This window comes from Fukomys damarensis, unplaced genomic scaffold (genome assembly GCF_012274545.1).
Source record: "Fukomys damarensis isolate Sample0158 unplaced genomic scaffold, DMR_v1.0_HiC HiC_scaffold_9, whole genome shotgun sequence".
Classification (NCBI taxonomy): Eukaryota; Metazoa; Chordata; class Mammalia; order Rodentia; family Bathyergidae; genus Fukomys; species Fukomys damarensis.
This window is the reverse complement of record NW_022900921.1, coordinates 31831463-31852219: the sequence shown is the minus strand read 5'-3', so window position 1 is coordinate 31852219 and position 20757 is coordinate 31831463. Positions and strand designations below refer to the sequence as shown.

Sequence of the window (20757 nt, the reverse complement as noted above, 5' to 3'; positions counted from 1 at the left end):
TCAGTTTTGTCACCATTTTCCTAATATCAAAAAAACCTTCAGAAGAAATGGGCAAATCTTTTAAAGTACACCTGCTCTCATAGTATATAAAGTTTGTGTCCATATCTTTCACTTTATATCATGTGCATTTATTTTCCCATGCTATTTACTCACTTTGTGCACTTAAGCCATTTGATATTTTTCTCAGTTGTAAATTAATCACTTCACGAAAAATATCTGACAGTATTTATAACCAGTGATAAAATTTCAGCTGTTAGATGAAAAGTGAAAATTGAAATTTTGGAGAATTTGTATTTGTAACCTTATATTTGACAGCTTTCCAATACTGAAAGATGTTTCTCCTAATGGAGCTAATATATATTTAAAAATTTTTTTTAACTGATAGATGAAATCATAAAAATTGTACCTATTAGTGAGGTACTCTGTGATGTTTCAGAACCATCTTTTTATTTATTTATCTTTTTGGACTGGGCATTGAATTCAAGGCCTCGTGATTACAAGGGAGGCACAGTGCCACTGAGCTAAATCCCGGACCTCAATACTATGTTTTGATAGTAATATGAATGAATGTGACTTTCTTGAAAAAGTAGAGAAATGTATCAGAATTTGGAACATGTGTATAACCTAGTGCAACAGGATTTTCTAGAATCATACACAGGTAAAAGATGCTTTCAACATTTGAGATAACTACTGTTTTTTGTGTTTTTTATTTTATTTTATTTTTTTGTACTGGGGATTAAACCCAACGTCTTTGCACTGAGCAATACTTCCCTAACCACCACCTTTTTAAAAAAATGTTGAGACAGGGTCTCACTAAGTCATGGAATTCCATAGGCTGGGCTCAGAACATGTGATCCTCCTACCTCAGCCTCCCAGATTGCTGGAATTACAGGGTGTGCTTGTCTCAAACTGTTGGATTTTTATGCAACATACTACAGAATATTTGTCTAGGATGTCAGATTTCAAATTACAATTAGCATTTTAATTTTTATATTCACAATTTTACTGTACATGATCATTTATAATTGTGTCTTTATGGGGTACAAAGTAGTGTTGTAATTTGTTATTATAATGTGAAATAAAGCAAGCTAATTAACATATCCAGCACTTCAAATACTTAGAGTTTTTATGGTGAGAACATTTGAAATTTACTCTCATAGTGATTTTGAAATGTACAATACTGTGGTCTATGTGGATATTAGTTATAATTGACAACAAGGTAGTGTGTACTCATATTTTCAGTAGGCAAGTCATTGTCTAAGCACTCAAAAGCAGTGAGAAAGGTACTGGTGTATTTGGAAAAGAAAACAAATCAATGTATTTGATAACAGATAAATCAGCAAAGCAATTTAATAAAAATTTAAAAATTAAAAAAATTAGATTTAGAAATAGAGAATGTGACATAGAGATCCACCGCTCATCCATGAAGGATAAGATCCATAGTGCATTCTTCAAACAGTGGCTTATATCAAACATACATGGGTGTATTTTTTTTTCCAGTAGCCTGCAGTTTTGCAATATAATGCCCCTGTTAATCTGTCCTTCCCCATGTCACGTCCTTGTGTCTCTGCTTCTCTGTACATATGCTATTGACTAAATATTAGGTAGGTAAACATACATTGACAAAAAAAAGAAATGTACAATACACTTATTAACTGTGTTTACCACTCTGAACGTAGATCTTATTTTAAAACCTTATTTTCTTCTGGCTGATTTTATACCCTTTGTCCATCATCCTCCTGTCTTTCTTGCCCCCTAGCCTAGCCTTTGGTAACCACCATTTTACTCTCTGATTCTAAGAGTTATATTGTTTTAGAGGCTACATATAAGTGACAGGCATATCGTATTTTTTTCTTTGCCTGCCTGAGTGGATGTTTTCCCATTCTACCCATGTTGTCATAAATAACTCAGTTTTCTTTTTAAAGGCTGAATAGTATTCTGTCATCAGCACACCAAATTGTCTACCATGCATATTCATCCACTGATGGCCATTAAGGCTGTTTTTATACCTTGGCCATTGTGAATAGTGCTACAATAAACATAGAAGTACAGATATCTCTTCCACATAGTGTTTTCATATCTTTTGGGTAAATACCCACTTGGATTACAGTTAATTTTCAACAAACTACCACTCTGAAGTTTGAGGAAGTACCAAAAAAATAGACAAACCAAAAAACTGTAATTATCTGAAAAGACAATAATACCTTTTCTTTTTTGGGGTACTGGGGATGAACTCAGGACCTTGCCGCTTGCAAGGGAGGTGGCAGCACCACTGAGCTAAATCCCGGGTCCTACCTTTTCTTTTTCTGCTGTATCTGTCTGAGGCCAGGTAATCACATACTTCACCGTAAACAACATCATAAGAGATTGAATGCAGAAGCAGGCATGAAACTAGTAAACGTGACAGGGAAAATATTTGCAAAAATGCACAATAGTCTCACTAAATTTTTATCTTTTGGAACCTGTATTTTTCATAAAAAGTTATTTAGGTTAATACATAATTTAAAAGTCATTTTAGTGAAGAAACAAGTAATGTAAAAATCTTAGTTAATTTTGAATGTGGTAAATAGCAATAGACATAGAGCTCTTCAAAGTTAAAGTATAAAAGTCTCAAGACTAAAAAGTTTGAAATCCCCTGGATTAGGTGAACTTCTGGGTTTGAAAAAGTTTTCCAAAGTTCAAATCATGTTTTTCAGCTGCTGCTCTTGACTTTGTAATGAATCCAGGCCAAATGGTTAATGAACAGAATTCTTCATCTTTCCCAGATTCTTGGTCTTTCCCAGAGTCATTTTGTAGCTAAGTTTATATAGCTTAGTTGAGACTTGACTTTTCCTAGATACACGTATTTATCTGGGTAAAATATAGCATTCTGTAGGACAAGGCTGTAGGTCACACATATAAAACAGCTTCACTTCCGTTTTGATGAAAATAAACATTCTAGGAGTTAGATTCATCCTCAAGTGCAAAGTAATAGCCCTCAGGTTCTTTCTGTCATCCTGCCCCTGCCCCCACCAAATTTAAGCTGATTACTGGAGATTAAGAAATAAAATGGTTTCACAGCCATTTTTGCAAATGACTTTTGAAACATATTAAGAGCAAACTGCTTTCCAATTAATTTTGTTTTCCTTTGGTAAATGATAATGGGTCTATTAAATGACTTAGAAGTGGGAGGTGGAGTCTACTACTGACTCCCTGTATTTTGAGAGGCTGTTTTGTAACCCATGAAGTAGATTTATGGGATTAGAAGTCAGGGCTGAATGTTTTTTTAGTTTATTGGTACTTTTTAAGTATGCAGTACAGTTAAATTCATCATTGGGATCTTGTACCTTTACATGACAGATCTTGGTTCTCATTTAGGGCTGAATGACTTTGAAGGACAGTCATGATCCCTGAGTTATCTTTGGTACTTGGCTAAATGAGAAGATGGCTATGTTTATTTTTGACTGTTTAAATTAGGATTCAATAATGAGACACCTCATAAATGACTGAGAGTGGAAAATAAGTACATTTCTTTGAAATGGAGTCACTTTTTGGTTTCTTTAGAAGTGGAAGAGAAATGATTTGTCTTCAGTTGAAGAGACTTTAACAACAATGGAACTGTGTGTGTGCTTTTGCTATTACTATTTTGAATCTTAAAACTATGGGTGGTTTAAAAGAGAACATTTGTTGACCTTTTTACACATGCTATGTCTACAAGTTAAATACATTATTTAAATATTTTTGGTATTAGAAATTTTTTTTCTTTTTGTTTTTTGAGGCAGGGTCTCACTTTGTAGCCCAGGCTGGCCTTGAACTCAAGGTGATCCTTCTGCCTCAGCCTTTTGTATGCTGGGGTTATAGGTGTGTGCCATCATGCTGGGCTTGGCATTCACATTTTGCGGGGGGCGTTTCAGACAGAGTCTCACTATGTAGTTGAGACCGACCTGGAACTCACTGTGTAGCCTAGGCTGGTCTTGAACTCACAGCGATCCTCATGCCTCAGCCTCCCAAGTGCTGGGATTATAGGCATGTGCTGCCACGCCTGGCTGGTATTCACATTTTAATGAATAGCAAGAAGCACAATATGTGGTCCAGCAGAGCAGTACAGATCTTGTTCTTCTTGCACAGTCTCTTAATTTACTGTCAAATTACTTTAAAAGTTTTAATTAGCATAATTACAGTGATAAGATATATTACTTTATGTGTTTTATATGTGTTCTTTTCTTGAGTCACAGCATTTAACAGGAGTATTTAAACTTAATTACCTCTTCTAACTCAGGCCAAGTGTAAGGCACAAATCAGAACAAGTAGGTTAGTGTCCCCAAGAACTAAAATTGTGCACCGGGGATTGAACTCGGGTCCTTGCGCTTGCAAGGCAGGCCACCGAACCACTGAGCTAAATTTCCGGCCCTCTTTTATTTCTCTTAGCCTATTGACTGTCAAATATTTTCACTGCCACCCACAGAAAATACATTTTTTAAATCATGATTTAGTATACACATAACTGTTACATTAATCTTATCCTGTATAATTCTTGCTTACCGGGGATTGAACTCGGGTCCTTGCGCTTGCAAGGCAGGCCACCGAACCACTGAGCTAAATTTCCGGCCCTCTTTTATTTCTCTTAGCCTATTGACTGTCAAATATTTTCACTGCCACCCACAGAAAATACATTTTTTAAATCATGATTTAGTATACACATAACTGTTACATTAATCTTATCCTGTATAATTCTTGCTTTATTATATGTAGTGTACTACTGATTTTATGACCCTTTGCAACATGCTTATTGAAAATGCTGCCTTGGGAATCTCTTCCATTCACCACAAATAATTAATTGTATATATATTTTTTTTACTTTGACTGACCTTCATACCTGCTGATTGGGCTCCTCATGGGGGCCTGATGTTCAGTGGCTGCAAAAAGCAACCTCTTTGGTGGTACCTACATCATATTGCTTGAACAAATTTCGCTAAGGAACCTTGGAGACAGCCATTTATCATGGACATTCGTATTTCTGATCTCTTCTAATCTCAGACTGTTCCCAGTGTGGCCGAAGATACTTGTAAAACAAGGAGCATGTGATAGAGGCCCCTTGTAGGACCAAATTCAGGTTTCTTGGTTGCTAGAATATCCACATCTCAAAGAAATGGGGCTTTATCAAGTTTAGCTCAGATAAATTTGAAGACATGTTGGTTCAGAAGCATTTTATACTGAGTGTCTGTAGGATCACATCCATTCCCAATTATTGTCCCCTGTACAACTGACAAGTCCTGCTCTGATGAGGGTTTCCACTGGCCTTCCGCCTCCTTAATTTTTCTGCTTCCTGTCCAAAATAAACCATAATGAAACCTCCACCAAAAAACAACCACCATGGCGAAAACTTCATACCTGATCAGTGTCACCAGATGCTCTGGCCTCCTGCTCTGTTGAGAATGAAGAGAGCCATTAGTTGTGATTTCCTTAGCTTGTCATAAGACTTGCAGTTTTCTGCATTGTGCCATTCATCCATCTGCCCTCACCCCATAATGGAAGAGGCTCTCTGTCTCCATGTGTGTGATAGGGAGGGCCTCTTCTGCTCCCTCTAGGACTGCATCTCCTTGATTATCACTTTTCATTATCTCCTGGTCTTCCCAACATCATTACATTGTTTTTACAATCATGCCTTTAGCTGCTGCTTTATTACCAGCCTTTTTGAAGAGTTGACTGTGCCTCCTGTCTGAATCCTCACTTTTCTTTCCTGCTCAGCTCACTTCTCTCTCTTACTAAATCTGCTTCTTACTCCCTTTCTCACTTGCACTCTCTGCTCCAGATCAGATTCTCTTGAAAGATTATTCCTTTCTCTTGACTCTTCATTGCCTAAAGTCTTTTCTTAATCTTTTTTTCTTCTGTCTCCTCTTCCTCTGTCTGCCTCTTTGTTGCTGAAGTCTCTGAGGTTCTAGCTTTGAATTCTTTTTCCCATCTCTCTATACTCTGGAAATTTGCCCAGACTTGGCTGCATCCTCTATGCTGATGCCCAAATCTGTCTGCAGCCTAAACTCTGGTTCCATACACCATACTTAGGATGACTGGAAGTGGTACCTGTAAGCCTATGACCTTAAATTTTCAATTATTTAGCCCCATAAATCTGCAGCTGCCTATACATTGCTATACCACTGACAAGATACAAGGGGAAAAGCAAAATGAGAAGTTCGTTATAACTACTTGGTGCCACTGGACATCGGAAGAGACTTAATGGAGCGTGATAAACAGTTGGTAGCACTCAGACCTTCTACTGGGTTGCAAATATCTGAATTGAAATCCGTCATCTTGGAAAATTCAAAGAAGTATAATCCAGCTGAGTTTTACTTTATTAGCATTTTCTTCAAAACAAGCAAAAGGCTGATATTGTGTAGAAATAAAGCAAAAATAGGAATTAACCCAGTTTTGAAGGCCACAATGACTCTTCAGTTGAGGCTATCCTGTGTGTTGTTGACAGTCTGGTTTCTCCCGTGGCCATACAATTCTTAACTGAGTGCCTGCCTGCTGGAACCCTGTTCAGATATAACGGCTAAATAACACGCTGGTTTCTTTTTAATTAGAACCTTCCATTTGGATTCAATTTGTTTGGGGTGTGGTGAATTCCCAGAACAACAGGCACACCCAATTTAAAATGTAAATTGATTTAAGGCAAATATAATTTTGGCTTATCTGTGCCATTGTTCAGTGAATAAGTCACAGTTTAGTGGTAGACACAATGTTGATAGAGCTGAATGAGGCCAAAAACATGGTTTTGAATTTTAAAGTTTTGCTAGGTCTTAAAAATTTTACTAAACTGACCTAAATTATTCCCTTTGCTATGCTTGCATAACATAGTTCCACAGTCTGACAACGTTTTACTGGGGCACAGTAGGGCAGATATGGTGTTTTGTTAGTTCCATAGTCAGCATAAGGGCTAGGCTTTGATTGGGGCATCGTAAGCGTTTAAATAAAAAACTCTGTCGGACCCATAAACAACATTACAGTCCTTTTGAGGCTGAAGTGAAAATCCTTATTGGGTTATTTTCCTCTGGAGCAAAGAGTAAGGAAAGATTTAAGTATTAGTTAAATCTTTCTCACTTATTAATGTCTACAGTCAAACTTATACTGGACTTCACTGAAAATAAGAAGTGATGTCTTCTATCAGTTAGGAATGTTTTCCCCAACACAGCAGCAACATACAGGCAACTGAACTCTTTAGAGGGGCTGTTTCTGATCTCAAAATCCATCCAGGACCCCTACAGGCATTCACAGGCATTCATGAAAATCATCTTGGAACTTTAACACTCCTGTCCTGTCTTTCTTAATATGTAACTTTTATTGTCGATCATGAAATGGCAGGGAAAAAACAGGGAAGAGAAACAGCAAAGCTTTTTTCTTCATAAGACTTGGCCTATTTTATTCATAAAGGAAGCTGTCTCAGAGGACTTTGGCTCATACCTCCTTAGATGTTTGACCAGGCTGGAAAAACAAGGTTAGTCCTGGGGCAGGTAAGGGGAAAAGAGGTTGGAAAGGAAGATAACTCAGGCACCCAACATTGTAAGTCCATGGAGATGGTCTGCTTTGGATCTTGGTTGGATTCAGAGTCCTTTTCAAAATGGTATCAAACTATGAATGAAAAAAGAAGCATGACTGCACCACAAAGATGGAATTCTGGGTTACTAAACATGATCCACTTGAGGGAAGATGTTAAGGGCATCTAAGTCAAATGCATTGTTTGGTCAGTTGCTTAGGCTCATGGCAAACTTTCATTTGCTTCATGTATGGACATTCTTACTCAGCTTTGTAATTCTGTTTGTCTGTCAGCATCATAAATCTGAATCACACAACCATTTTGAATGCTTTATTAGGAACTGCCTTCAAGACCTGCTGTATAGCTGTTGCCCTGAAATTTTTTCCCTTTTATTCTTGTCATAATTCTACTTTTTCTTTTGACTTTTTCTTAGTCTTAGTTCTGATTTTGCTGGAATATATTTTGAAGTAAGTTTTCAGAAAGAGGGCATGACAGGTGCACTTTGACCTGTGCTTCTTTGCCCTCATACTTAATTGGTAACTTGGCTGAATATGAAATTTTGAGTTCAGTGTAGTTTCTTCTAGCATTTGAAAGGAACTCTAATTGAAGTCATTGTTATTGAGTTTTATGTCTTCATATAGACCTTTGGAAATGCAGAATGTTTTTTCCTGAATATTGTGATCTTTCATGAGAATCACTTTTTTCTCCATTTATTCTGCTCAGTACCTGTGGGCTCTTCCAATATAAAGATGTTCTTCAGCTCCTGGAAATTCTCATATTTCTTTCATTACTTCCTTTATATCACCTTCTCATCCCTTCTTTTTCTTTTCTTTTTTAAAAAATCAGCTGATTGTGTTAGGCCTCCTCCTAAAACTGTCTTATCAGACTTTTTTCCTCCCTTCCCACCACCTAGTTTTCTGAGAATTTCATGGCCCCCTTTTTCCCTGTCCTTTTTACTGAACTTCAAGAGTCCAGAACCCCAAATTTTAATTGTAATCTATTCTTTTCCTTTTCATGATAATGCCTTTATTTTATGTATATATGATGGGTGTTCTAATATCTGATTACATATTTTTTTCCATTGAAATTCTCTGGCTTCATCTTCATCCACCTCCTTTCCTTGTTTATCCTCTGCCCCTGCTTGCTTATCCTTCCAAGGAGGAGTGTCCTCAAATGCTGAAACTGAGGGTGCAGTACATCAAAAAACAAATTTCACTTCCTTCACTTCCAGGTGAAGGAAGCAGGCCATATTGAGGTTCCCCCAGTTTGAGAGTCCCCCACAATGAGGATGCCAGAGCACATGGCAGACGGTAGGTGTCTACCACTGCACTCGTCAGCTAGGGAAGGAGAGCTGGGCTGTGCACTGCTCTGCAGCCGCTCTGCAAGTAGCACAGCCTCTGGTCTCAGATCTTGCCCATTTCCAACTTTGCTTTTGTCTTCCCTCATTTCTCTTAATCTCTACTGTGGTTTTTCACACTCTCATCTTTCTTATGAACCTAGTAGTTGTAGTGGGCTGTGATGGAAAGACATCTTAGTTCTTAACCTAGAAGCCCTGAGGTATTACACTTAGTAAAATATGTATTTGAGAAAGTAGTACTTGTTTTAAAATGTTCAGAAAGTACAGAAGGACATGCAGGAGAATGTAATCCTCATTTGAACCCGGTTTCCGTGTCTTCCGTTTTACCTCTCAAAGATAGCAACTATTAGCACTTTCCTGCTTACGTCCATAGAGTTCATGCTATGCACATTTAAGGAAAAAGTCACTTTGGCAGTTGATGTAGTATGGGTTTGGAGTAAGTGAGGAGAGAAATTGGAGTCTGGGAGCCCTAGTGACTGCAGTGGTGTGGGCAGTGACTGAGGACCTGCACCAAGACTGTACAGTGGGAACTTGTTAGAGATAATTTCAGAAAGAAGCAGGATATGGCCACTTGTTAAGGCTGAACTGAAGAAGAGGATTGTACAGAGGTAAAGAGAGTGGGCTTCTCTGTTGACTTTCAGAGTGGACCGAGTAGGATTTTACTTGCCTTAACCTGCTAACATTACACAGAATCTGAATGCTTTGATTGTCCCTGTGTGGATGAAACATTAATAATTTGCCGTCTCGGGCTGAGGGTTTAGCTCAGTGGCACCATGCCTGCTTGGCAAGAGCAGATGTCCTGAGTTTGATTTTCGGTACCAAAATAATAATAATGATAATGATAATAGTAATTTGCCATCTCATGTTCTTCCTCTCAGGCCACCAGAAAGTTTTTGACACTTAACAATCTGAAGTAGTTTGTACAGTAGCTATTGAATATGCAGTGTCTTGACTCCTATGGAGGAAAAGTATAACACTACAAATGCAGCAACCATGTCAAGCTGATGGGGATTATCTGTCTGGGCACAGCAGTGTTTTTGTTTTTTTGTGGGTCTTTTTTTTTTGGTATTGGGGTTCAAACTCTGAGCCTTGTACTTGCAAGGCAGGCAGCGGCGGCACCACTGAGCTAAATCCCTGGCCCTGGGTGCAATAGTGTTTTGTTTTCAACTAAACATTTTAAAAAATCAGCACTTCCCCTGGGTTCATGGCTTTTCTTGAGAAGTCATCAATCTGGCAGAACTGGTGGGGTCTTCCTCTTCGAGGTAATTGGCTAAGCCTGAGCAGCTCCTGCCCCCTCTAGATTGGCCATGTGCTTCACATGGGCACACTTCCCCACTCAGTCCACATCGGCTGCCACCTGCACTCTTGTGTAATTACAGCAGGGCCCTTCTAGTCCTCCATTGTCACCCTGACTGGAAAGACTCCGCTGTAAAAGATTCCAAACTATCGGAGAAGCTGTCCCTATTTTGAAGTTTCTGTTAGTAAGTTCTAAGGTGGCATTCCACTTCCAAGCACAAATGAGCAAGGTCTAATGGAAACTTTCATGGAACTGTTGACATCTAATTTAAGCAGTAACAACTTTTTTGTTTAAAAAAAGGAAAAAAAGCAAGCAGTACTGATTAAAAATTAAGGAAGAGAATACCTCTCAGGTTGGCCAGATTGATGTATATTTTCCTCGTTTTGTGGCTAGCGTGCCTCTCATTCACAGAGGTTGTAATGTGACAACTAGAAACTATTTCTGAAGTTTGGGACTGAGATTGATTAACTTTATATTCTTCTGAGCAGTACTGATTTGTTAATAGATAGGAGCTGAAAAATCTGTCCTGATTGCATTGTTAAAGCTATACTATAAGAGAACCTTCTGGATAAATTCTCTGCCTCACATCAGTATGGCAAAGCTATAAATCCTTTGTGCACCAAAGCAGTTGGAGAGAACATTGTCAGTTGAGAGTTTGTTGGAATGATGTGTGCTAAATTTACCTGTTCGGGGGCCATGTTTTTTTAAGACCATCCTCAGGAGTTCCCTCTGCGCATGTAAATCAACCTTGGCCTGACCTCAAGATTCCAGGCATTAGAACTTCGGAAGAGAGGGAGTAGCATTACACATACTTGGAACTCAGCCCATTAGAAAAAGCCACATGAGTTTCCCAGTGTTAGCCGCCTTCGTCTTCAGTTTTGAGTCACTGAACATTTGATCTGAATTCCCCACACCACTTGCATAAACAGTTCTGTGCACTTCTCAGGAAGTGTATGACATAACGTTGTGATTGATGTTAAGATTCCAATAGCAGGAAGACAGGATCACAGAAAAGGTCTGGTAACCTAAGTAACTTCAGAAGAAATATTTGTGAAGGAACATGTCTCAGCATGTGAAAGAACAGATGTAGGGAGGCAGTGTGCTGTGGTGTGATGATGCAAGAAACAGAGATCCAATCCCAACTCAATGTTGTATATCTTTTGGGCAACTTTCCTTCGTAACCTTCCTTTTCCTTGTGTGTAAACTAAGGAGGTTGTGCTAGTTTAATCTCTTGTGCAGCTTTCCCTTCATCTGAAAAATGACTCTTGTCATCTTTGCTTGAGAGATAAAGATTCCTGGGGAAGCCACTTCTCACTGACTCTCTCTCTCATCAGGGGTTAATGGTTGTTCTCTTCTCCCTTAACATAATGAATATCCTGTGTAACTTAAGGCACTAGTGGGTCCTCACTGACTATCCTTAAATTCTGCTGTATACTGCCCCTCTTTGAGACCCTAAGGGAAGCAGGGCTGGCCTTATAGGGAGATAATTTTTTCTTTCTTGATTTTGTCTGGGTTTCAATATGCCATTGAAGTTCTCTCCCTTCCAGATGTTTCTTATTTGATGGTGTTTCCTGACGTTCTGCAGTATATTTATTACTTCCCCCACCCAGCTTTTTGAAGGCTGCATTGGAGTTTGAAGAGGCTAGTAACATGCAAGTTTAGAATCACAGAGGGTTAGGTTAGCAGATGGTAAAACCAAAGGCTTGAAGGCAAAGGGTGACACCAGAGTCAGGAATCCTGGGTAATAGGGCCTGAAGGTGACCTTCAGCTGTCTGATCCCTTGGCCCTGCCCTGATCCTGGTGGAGCAGGCTGAAGTGAGATGGAGCATGCTGTTGTGCTGTCTGCCCCACACACAGCAGTGGCCCATGTGTTGTACATGCTCGGAATATACAAGCTCAGAGACAGCTAGGTCTGTCTCCTTTTATGGGGGTGGACCAGGAGGCAGGAAGACAAGCTGCAAAGGAGAGCAAGTATCCAGCAGAAGAGTAGCAGAGAGAGGCTGCAAAGAATGGGATCAGATCATAACTAGAGGATTTGGTTTGGCAGACTACTAAGGAAACCTTGTTTCTGAAGAAAGCTCTGAAGAAAAAGAATAAGATTAGGCTTGGACAGTGGGGAGATAGGACCATTAGGAACTGTTTTTCTTCTGACTTAGTGAAGTCAGGGAATGTCACTGTCATCTCTCTGCTGACCTCCCGAGCTTCATTTGGTCCTAAGTGGATCTTTATATTTTGATCGACATCTTTGGAGCAGAATGATTTCTGTAGCGTAAACAAAAGGGCCTCTCAGCTCCTTTCTCCGTCAGCTCAGCATGTCCTTTCTGAATCCACTGAGATGGTGGGATCCAGTCAGGCATTTATCTGAGTGGGAGGGGAGGGAGAAATCAGTTGAGAGACTGTGTGGCACAGGTACTAAGAGCCTCAACGTTGTTCTGTCTTGTTCCTGGTGCAAAAACCCTTTTTATATCAGATTCTCACTGTTACAGTGGGGTAAGAGGGTGAAAAGAGCTTTGACATTCTGGATCTTTCTTGATAAACGTATCAACCAGACCTGATCTGCCCATCCCTTTTGGCATTTAGCAGACTGAACATGGTCACAACACTAAGTAAATTTAGAAAGCAGCCAGGCCATTTCTTACACTCTCTTCATATATTACTTTATGTGGATATAAAATTTATTTTTGTAATTTCATATTTACCCATGCAGGAGTAACTGAGGATAAAATTGAATATAGCTCTTGCTCAGGTATCCATGAGCTGATCACCTCATCCATTGTGTTATTAGGTGTTCATTTGATTTCGTGAGTAATTTAATACTATGTTACATGAAGCATTCCCCCTCACCTTTTCATATGTACTGTCATTGTTTTTAGCCTTTTCTTGAGGTTTTTTCCTTCTTTACTTGTTGTCCTAATCTTTCCTGCTTCTCCCAGCCTTGATTATAGGGCATACTTCAGGTTAAGTTCTTTAGTTTTCTGAGACAGGTTCTGTCTATGTTGCCCAGGCAGGTCTCAAACTGCTGGGCTCAAGAGATCCGCCTCAGCCTCCCAAATGCATCTACACTACAGACACATGCCAGCATGCCTAGCCTTGTGTCCTGGGACTACTTGGATGTCTCATTCACCCTCAAGGTTTGGCTCTTTGTTCTGAGTAATTCCCAGCACTATGTACTTCCTGGTGTCTTTTGCAGAGCTGTAGTTCTGCATCTGATTTCTCCTTACTTTCATAGATGACCGCGCCCTTCCCCTGTTGTTGCCTGTCCAAGTGTCCTGATCCCTTTCCCTGGTCAGGGTGACAACATTCTTCCACACTCAGCTGCAGGTTTTGAGCCTTGATTTTTCCATGCCCAGTTGATGTGTCCTCATGCTATTGATCTGTCTTTCAGAACATTCTTTTTCACGCTTGTCCTTCCTTCATTCCTCTGTTTTCTACCAGTCCCCATCGTCTTGTACCTGTACTAAGTCTCCTCTCATTTCCCTGGCTTCAGTCTTTCTTTAATCCACTTTGTGATGCATTTCTAGAACTATGCTCTTTAGTGTGCTGCTTTACATGTGTATCCCTTGTGTTTCTCCTACAACTTCTATCTGAAGATATACTTTCTAGTAGAAATCGTCATGACTGCCTGGAAAATAAAGTTCACATCCCTTAGCTTGGTAATAAAATCATTGTTGTTTATTCACTCCCTCGTCACCCTTGTCACAGTGCTCTCTGTTACTACCATGACCATGCCACCCACCATCTTTGAATGCTGCTGGCTGCGGTCTACACTGCCTCCCCGTCTATTGCTTGAGTGATCTTCATCTGTGGCTTACTCTTTTCCACCAACAGCATTCATCTCCCTCAGTCGCCGCTGCTATTGGTAGAGTCCCTTTTGTGGATTCCTGTAAGAGTTTTTCCTTATTTTATTTATCTATTACCTGTGTTTTATGTAGAGCTGTGTCTTCCCTAGTCCTTGTAAACTGCCCTAGGCAGGGGTCCTAGCTTTAGATACTACATCTCTGGTATCTGGTCAGCTCCTTTTTTTGCCACAAAGTATTTGAGGACAAAGACAGAAAGGATGGGCTATTTTTAGTGGGCTCAACAATGGACTGAGTGAAGAGAGTTTTGAAAAGTCACAGAGAACCTTGCCACATCTTGTAATCTCCCTGCACCACATACTTTAATATGGAGAGGGCTGGTCTATGCCATCTGATGCCATTTTCCAAGTCCTAAACCTAATGTTATACAAGTAACTCCAGTGATTGGATTTGTTGTTTATTTTGTTTTTTTGTAATGGGATTTCATTGTGTAGTTCAGGCTGGCCTTTAATGCACTATGTAGCCTAGGCTGGCCTCATATTCATTGCAGTCTTTCTGTCTCAGCTTACCAAGTGTGGGATTCACAACCATGCCAACTCCATTCCTGGCTTTTTCAAATGATCGGATTTGGAAACACTACAGTACAGTCTCTTTTTTTGCCCCCTCATGATGATAAAGCAGTGAAGAGTGATTTACAAATGCAATGCATAACTTAATGAAGACAGCATGGAGTTCACAGAATAAAGTAGTAGGCTTTTTCTTTTTCTTTTTTTTAAAGGATTTGTCTTAAATATAATCAGAAAATAAGACAGCTTTTAAAAATAATGAAAAGCTGCCAACTGGAGGACAAAAGACATTATCTCTTCTCAAATTTACTTAGCTTACAGCCTTTGTCTAGATCAAAGATAAAATTAGCTGTCTCTTTCCATCCCTCCAAATTCCTCCTTGAAGTGGCAAATAGCAGGCACTTACCAAAGCGTCACTGGGTCTTCCTATTCTAGAAATTAAATCCACCCCCGCTTCCCCCTCCCCAAATCTGGAAGACATTGTTGAATTCCCTTAAGCTCTACAACACAGCATCAATGCCCCTCTGTCAGCTGGGATGCACTTTTCCCCTTTACCTTCCTCTTCCTCCACGTCCAGTTGAGGTTTAATTTTTCGTGAAAAATTGCTTTTGGAAGAATGAATTTTTAAACTTAACAGTTTAAAAAATAGTAGGGATCTTATTTTACGAAATCTCTGTTTGGGGCCCCAAGTGTGGAAGCATGTGTGTGGAACCCTAAGACTTCTGCAATCTGAGCTGCTTGGTGGAGTCCTGAAATTCTGGCTGAATATTATTCTCCTTCTATTCTTTATCAAATTCCCAGCTAGTGAACCATCTTTTATAACTAAATCTAAATGTCTCTCTTTTCCACCAACACTTCATTCTTTTTTGTTCCCCATTTTGCCCTGGGAAATTTTTGCTCAGGCTCTTATCTCAAAGCCTTTATAACAAGATCTCTTTCTAAACCTCTGAAACAACACTGTTCTTGGCCTGGTGTCATGTGAAGCCCAGACCTCAGACATTGCGTGATCCCATTAGATGCTGATTACACTGATGGCCCTTCCTCCTTGTGACTCTTTTCCTTTCAAAGTGGCAATGGCTGTGATTGAATGCATCTTAAATTGCCTCAGTAGGAATTCTTTATGGTTACCTTTGGCTTTTCCACCATTTAGGAGCGGGGATAAAGAAAGGAGGAAATAAAAGTATGAAGTTTTTTTTCAGACATTTGTTACTAAAACTGTGAAGTTGAAAACTGAGCAGCTGTACATCCCCTAGGAGGGCTGCAGAGTGGATGCACCATTTTAAAATTAACTGCTAAGGGTTTTGTTTAACATTGGATTCCAAACCAGCTATTATCCTGGTGGTATACTTCTTGTTGGCTCTTTTTCCATGGTTGCTCCGAAAATACTGTGGCAAGAGCTGAAATCTACTCTGTTCACCCTTCACTCTGACTAGTTAGGTTTCAGATAGTTTGTGGAAATTAATGTAAAATATTCCTTTGGGTTACACAAAAAATCTAGATGATTTGGAGAACATAGCATAAGAGGTTCTTTGACATTTTCCTCATTTCCCATTTCCATGGGAAAAAATTAATTTTTTATGTACTTTCCAGAAGCAACAGCTGCCTACATGTTTATTCTGACAGGTTTGTGTAGTTTTGAACCTACACTGACTTATCAATGTTAATTCTCAGGCTGGGGATTTAGCTTAGTGGTGCCATACCTGCCTCCCAAAACACAACATCCTGAGTTTGATCCCCAGTACCAGAAGGATAAAAAAACATCAACTACATTGTTTATGTTGAATCTAATAGCCTATTTATATAAGGCCTGGGGAAAGATCCTTAGAATTCTCACATACTTGTAGGCTGTGCTGCTGGTTACAGGTTTTATAACATTTGCTGCCGTAATGGGTTTTCTTTTCATATATATTTGAGTAGTGTTTATTTATATGAATATATTTGGGGGGTAGTAGTAAAATGCAGCATTATTTTCCTGCGTTAGGGAGGCATCTCTTCCTGTTCAGCTATCTTTACTCTCAGCCCCCAATAGTAGAAATGGCAAACTGCAGAATGAAATCATTTCTCTAGGGGAGAGTAGATATGGATTTGCACTGATTTTGTTTCCTTCATTTTGGAGCCTGACATTTTGTCTTTCAGACTAAGTAAATTCTCAATCATGCGATTGGAGATGCTGTATTTGGAAATGTTATTTAAAGCATTTTTAAAAGCTGAGACCTCTGAAGTTTCATAACGTATAAGCTACACTTCAGAGTACACGTTAAACACATTCTTGCTCCAATTGCAGTGATTATATCAAGTATTACATAATTTGGAGTGTTTCATTTTCTCAAAGTATAACTACTGGGCAAATCAAACTATATTTGTTCCTACAGGCTGTAAATCTACTTGTAGAGGATTTAAGTATATTTATTTTCTATATTACATGAAAATGTAGGTGACCATTCCACGTGTTGTTAAAAGTTTATCATTAATTCAGCCAAAACCTTGTATTCACATTAGGTAAGCTATTTGAGAGTGACAAACGCATATTTCCATTTGGAAATGTATTACATAAGCCATATCTATTGGAATCAATTGTTTAGATTTAGGTAACTGTAATATTTCAGTATGTACTTTCTAGAGAACATCTTAACTAGATTTTTACCCTGGTTTCTCCAGGTTGCTCCAGAGATTACTTTGTACATTTATTCTGCCCTAGAGTAGATCCTGTTGTGTTTGCTGTTGCTAGGTGCTTGTGGTGTTCCAGTCCAGTGCACAGTACCCTGGACTGAATTTGAATCTTGGTCAAGCTGGGTATTGAATGGGTGAAAGAAGAAGAGAAACGTAGAGCAGGAAGGAAAGGAAAGTCCAAGGGAGATGCCGGCAGCGCTGAGAAATTCCATGTTGTCACTTGTCTGGAACATGGTACAAGGGGTTGGCAGCTCTGGGATGCAGGCCCAGAGTGCCATGAACAACTGTTGAGGCCTTGAATGCCCGGCTGGGAAGGAGTAACTTGGTTCAGGAGCCACTATCAAATTTTAAACAGAAAAAAAGGTGAAAACAGTACTTTTGAAATTATCTCAGAAAAATTATCTTAGACAAACCTTTTTGTCTCTCATGAGTAGTCCATAGTCCCTGAAGTTTTGTTACCAGGTGAGTTAATAATTGTTTCTTTTAATGAACAGACTTTTCTTTACTGTCTATTTATATGTATAGATGATTCATTCCAGAAAAGGGCTGGTGTAAATGCATGAAATTCTAGATCATGCCCGTACCTGATATTAACCCATTAGAGGAAAGAAAACAGTGGTGGTACAGCCAGCCAACTTTAGACCTGGCCTTTGGGACTATATTGATTAGAAGATATGCAGAGGGCAGAGTTTTTGGTTTCAGAATTCAGCAAACCAATACCCTGGATGTTTTGGCTTAAACACTTTCAAAAAAGTAGTTTGAGAAGAGTAAGATTTTGCCTACATGACCTCTCATTATTGACTGGATTTGTTTGATGATCTGAGCCTCAGTGGAGAGTGGAAACTCTCACTACCACCAACTCCTGAAACTCATCTTCACTCTTCCTAATTTTCCCTGACCCGTTTATTTTTGTAGAATCCCAGCTTCAGTTTCTAAATTTTCCACAAGTGGTTTTTTATTCTTTTGGGGAGATTGAAGAGAGTGACTCTGAAGTACCTGCACTGGGAAACACGATGTCTGAAAGTCTGAAGGTCTTTAAAGTGTGAGTCTGGCTATATGCTCTAATGCTCCTCCCCAAAGTCAAATGACCATGAAAAGTAAACATTTTTAATCAATTCAGGATATCAAGGCAGCCATGACAGCACAACTAAAGACACTCATGAAAGAGGACTTCCAGAATTGCTTCAGAAAGTGGCAAGAATGGAGGAATAAGTATGTTTAAAGCAGAGGTACGATTTTGAGGGGGCTCAGTAGCAGTTAATGCTTTTACTGTAATACCTTTTTTGGTGGGGAGGGTACAGGGGATTTAACTCCGGGACCTTGTGCTTATGAGGCAGGCAGTGTCACCACTGAGCTAAATCCCTGGACCTATTGTATTACTTAAAAAGCATAAACATTCAGTATATGTTTTTGTCATACCACATACCTTGTATGTTGGTCTCTTGCCAAATGTGGCTATGTTAGGAGATGGGGTTAACACCACAAAAATGTTCAAGATAATGAAAAAGTTTGTGTGGTTTGGAATGGAGACATTTTTCTTTTATACTATATTGTTTGACTTAGACCCTTTCCTTTCTGTTAGAGGAATTCCTCAAATATATTGTGTTTTTGGTCATCTGTTCCTGCCTTAAAGAATGAAAAATCTGAGACTTTGTGAAAGTAGTTGGACCAGGCAACAGGTGGGCTTTGGGACAAACTCTCTTCACCAGTACACACATCCATATGATAACTGGAAGTCTATTCTGTCTTCTGAGAGAGGAGACTTCTCAAATCTCCTACTTTAGAGTTGCCTTCTTGGCCTCCAACATTTGGGAGAACGAAAGTAGCACGACGATGGCTATAATTTGGATGCAGGTGTCTCCTAAGAACTCCTGTTTTGGAGGCTTGGTTTTTAGCAGTGTTGAGGTTGGGGGACCTTTGAGGGATGGAGATAGTGGGAGGTGGTTGGGTTATTGGGTGGTTGATCATCCTCAGAGAGGATGAAGGCAGTTTACCTGTGATGAAAGTTAGTTCTCTAGAGAGGGTTGTTGCACAAAAAAGACTGGCTATTTTTTCCCCCAGATTTGTCTTTTGCCGTGTTTGAGGAGATAGATGAGTTTACCCTGATTCAAACATTAAACATATAGAAACATCACATAGTTGGTTTCATGGTCCTGGGGATCTAACCCAAGGGTACCTACCACTGAGGTATATCCCCAGTGTGTGGCTCTCCTTCCCTCTCTCCCTCTCTCCCTCTCTCCCTCCCTCTCTCCTTCCCTCTTTCCCTTCCTCTTTCCTTTTCCCTCTTTCCTGCCATTATGCTCCCATCACTCCAAAGTCTTCATCAGAACTAAGCTGATGTCATTGTCATCATTAAGCCTTTAAGCCTGTACAACTATAAGTAACTTCTTTTTTAAAAAAAATAAGCCAGCCTCAGGTATTTTGTTGTAGCATCAAACAGCCAAGTAGTACAAGTCCCATGCTTTGGAGAGCATATTTTTATGTAATGCCCTTTTGTGTTCATTCCAAAATCGTGCCTGATTTCTGTGGTTTTCAGACCTAGCTTGTCCAGACATTTATGTTGTTTAGGGAAGGTAATGAAGAGGCTGAGACCACTAGTCCTACATCTGTGAAGGGTTAAGGCAGAGACCTGAAAGTCCAATTTCTCTCTAAACTGGAAGTTTCCAGTTTCCAGTGTCATGTCTCAGCCTTATATTTTGTTGCGCATTGTCTCTCCGATTCTAAGCCTCTGGGTTTCTGTGAGAGCAAATTAGGTTTGTTTCTTTTGTTTTGTACCAGGATCGAACTCAGTTCCTTGTGAGAGGGAGGTGGTGGCACCACTGAACTAAATCCCCAGCCCCCAGAGCAAATTAGTTTTCTTGATACATCCTGCCCAGGTACTTTTGGCTATAGCATACTTGAGGAAGTTAAATCAGCCATAATTTTTGTGCACTGCGTCTTCCCAAAATTTGTTGAAATAACTCCTCTGCTACCTTCCCCTGTATTCTCTTGCCTTCATCTGTGTTGTATATCTTTTTTTTTATTTGACATCACTTTAGTGGCTCTTGGAAAGAAGTGAAAAATATGTGACCAATTTGCTGCCTGTATTATCACATTTCAGAGAAAAGACTAGAAGTTAGCTGAATTTTATATATTTATATCAATATGGCATATAGATCAGACTCTTATTACTGTGAAACTAAAGCTATTTCGATATGATTTATGAATGACACATTGATGTTACTCGGACTCTAAATCAACTAATTAACTGTACTTAAAAACCGTGTTTGTATGCAAAAGGCTATGGGATATTCTACAGGAGCAGTAGATGTCCTTTTGTTTAATCCCAATGCTCTGAGTCAAATTACTCTTTGCTCCCAAGATGTTTCTTAATTTAGGAGTAAGTCTGGTCCCTGAAGTCCCTTCTTAGGTTAACAATCTGTGATTATTTGTGCAAACAACTGAAGAGGAGGGGAGCTTGTTTAAAAGCCATGTACCTCTCACTGGGATTTTAATCTGGACCTGGAGACTCACAAGGCTGTAGCCAGAGGAACCTCTGTGCTGTGTTAACTAGCGTTTAT

At 39.4% G+C, this 20757-nt stretch overlaps 1 protein-coding gene and 1 non-coding gene across 3 annotated transcripts in view; both read left to right on the top strand.

Annotated features, from left to right (window-relative positions):
• Mcc (MCC regulator of WNT signaling pathway) overlaps nucleotides 1–20757 on the top strand; it is a 349153-nt gene that overhangs the window by 126242 nt on the left and 202154 nt on the right. The window lies entirely within an intron of this gene.
• Nucleotides 4843–4973, top strand: LOC117285394. Its single transcript, XR_004516447.1, has one exon. It is a non-coding gene; the product is annotated as a small nucleolar RNA SNORA70 (small nucleolar RNA).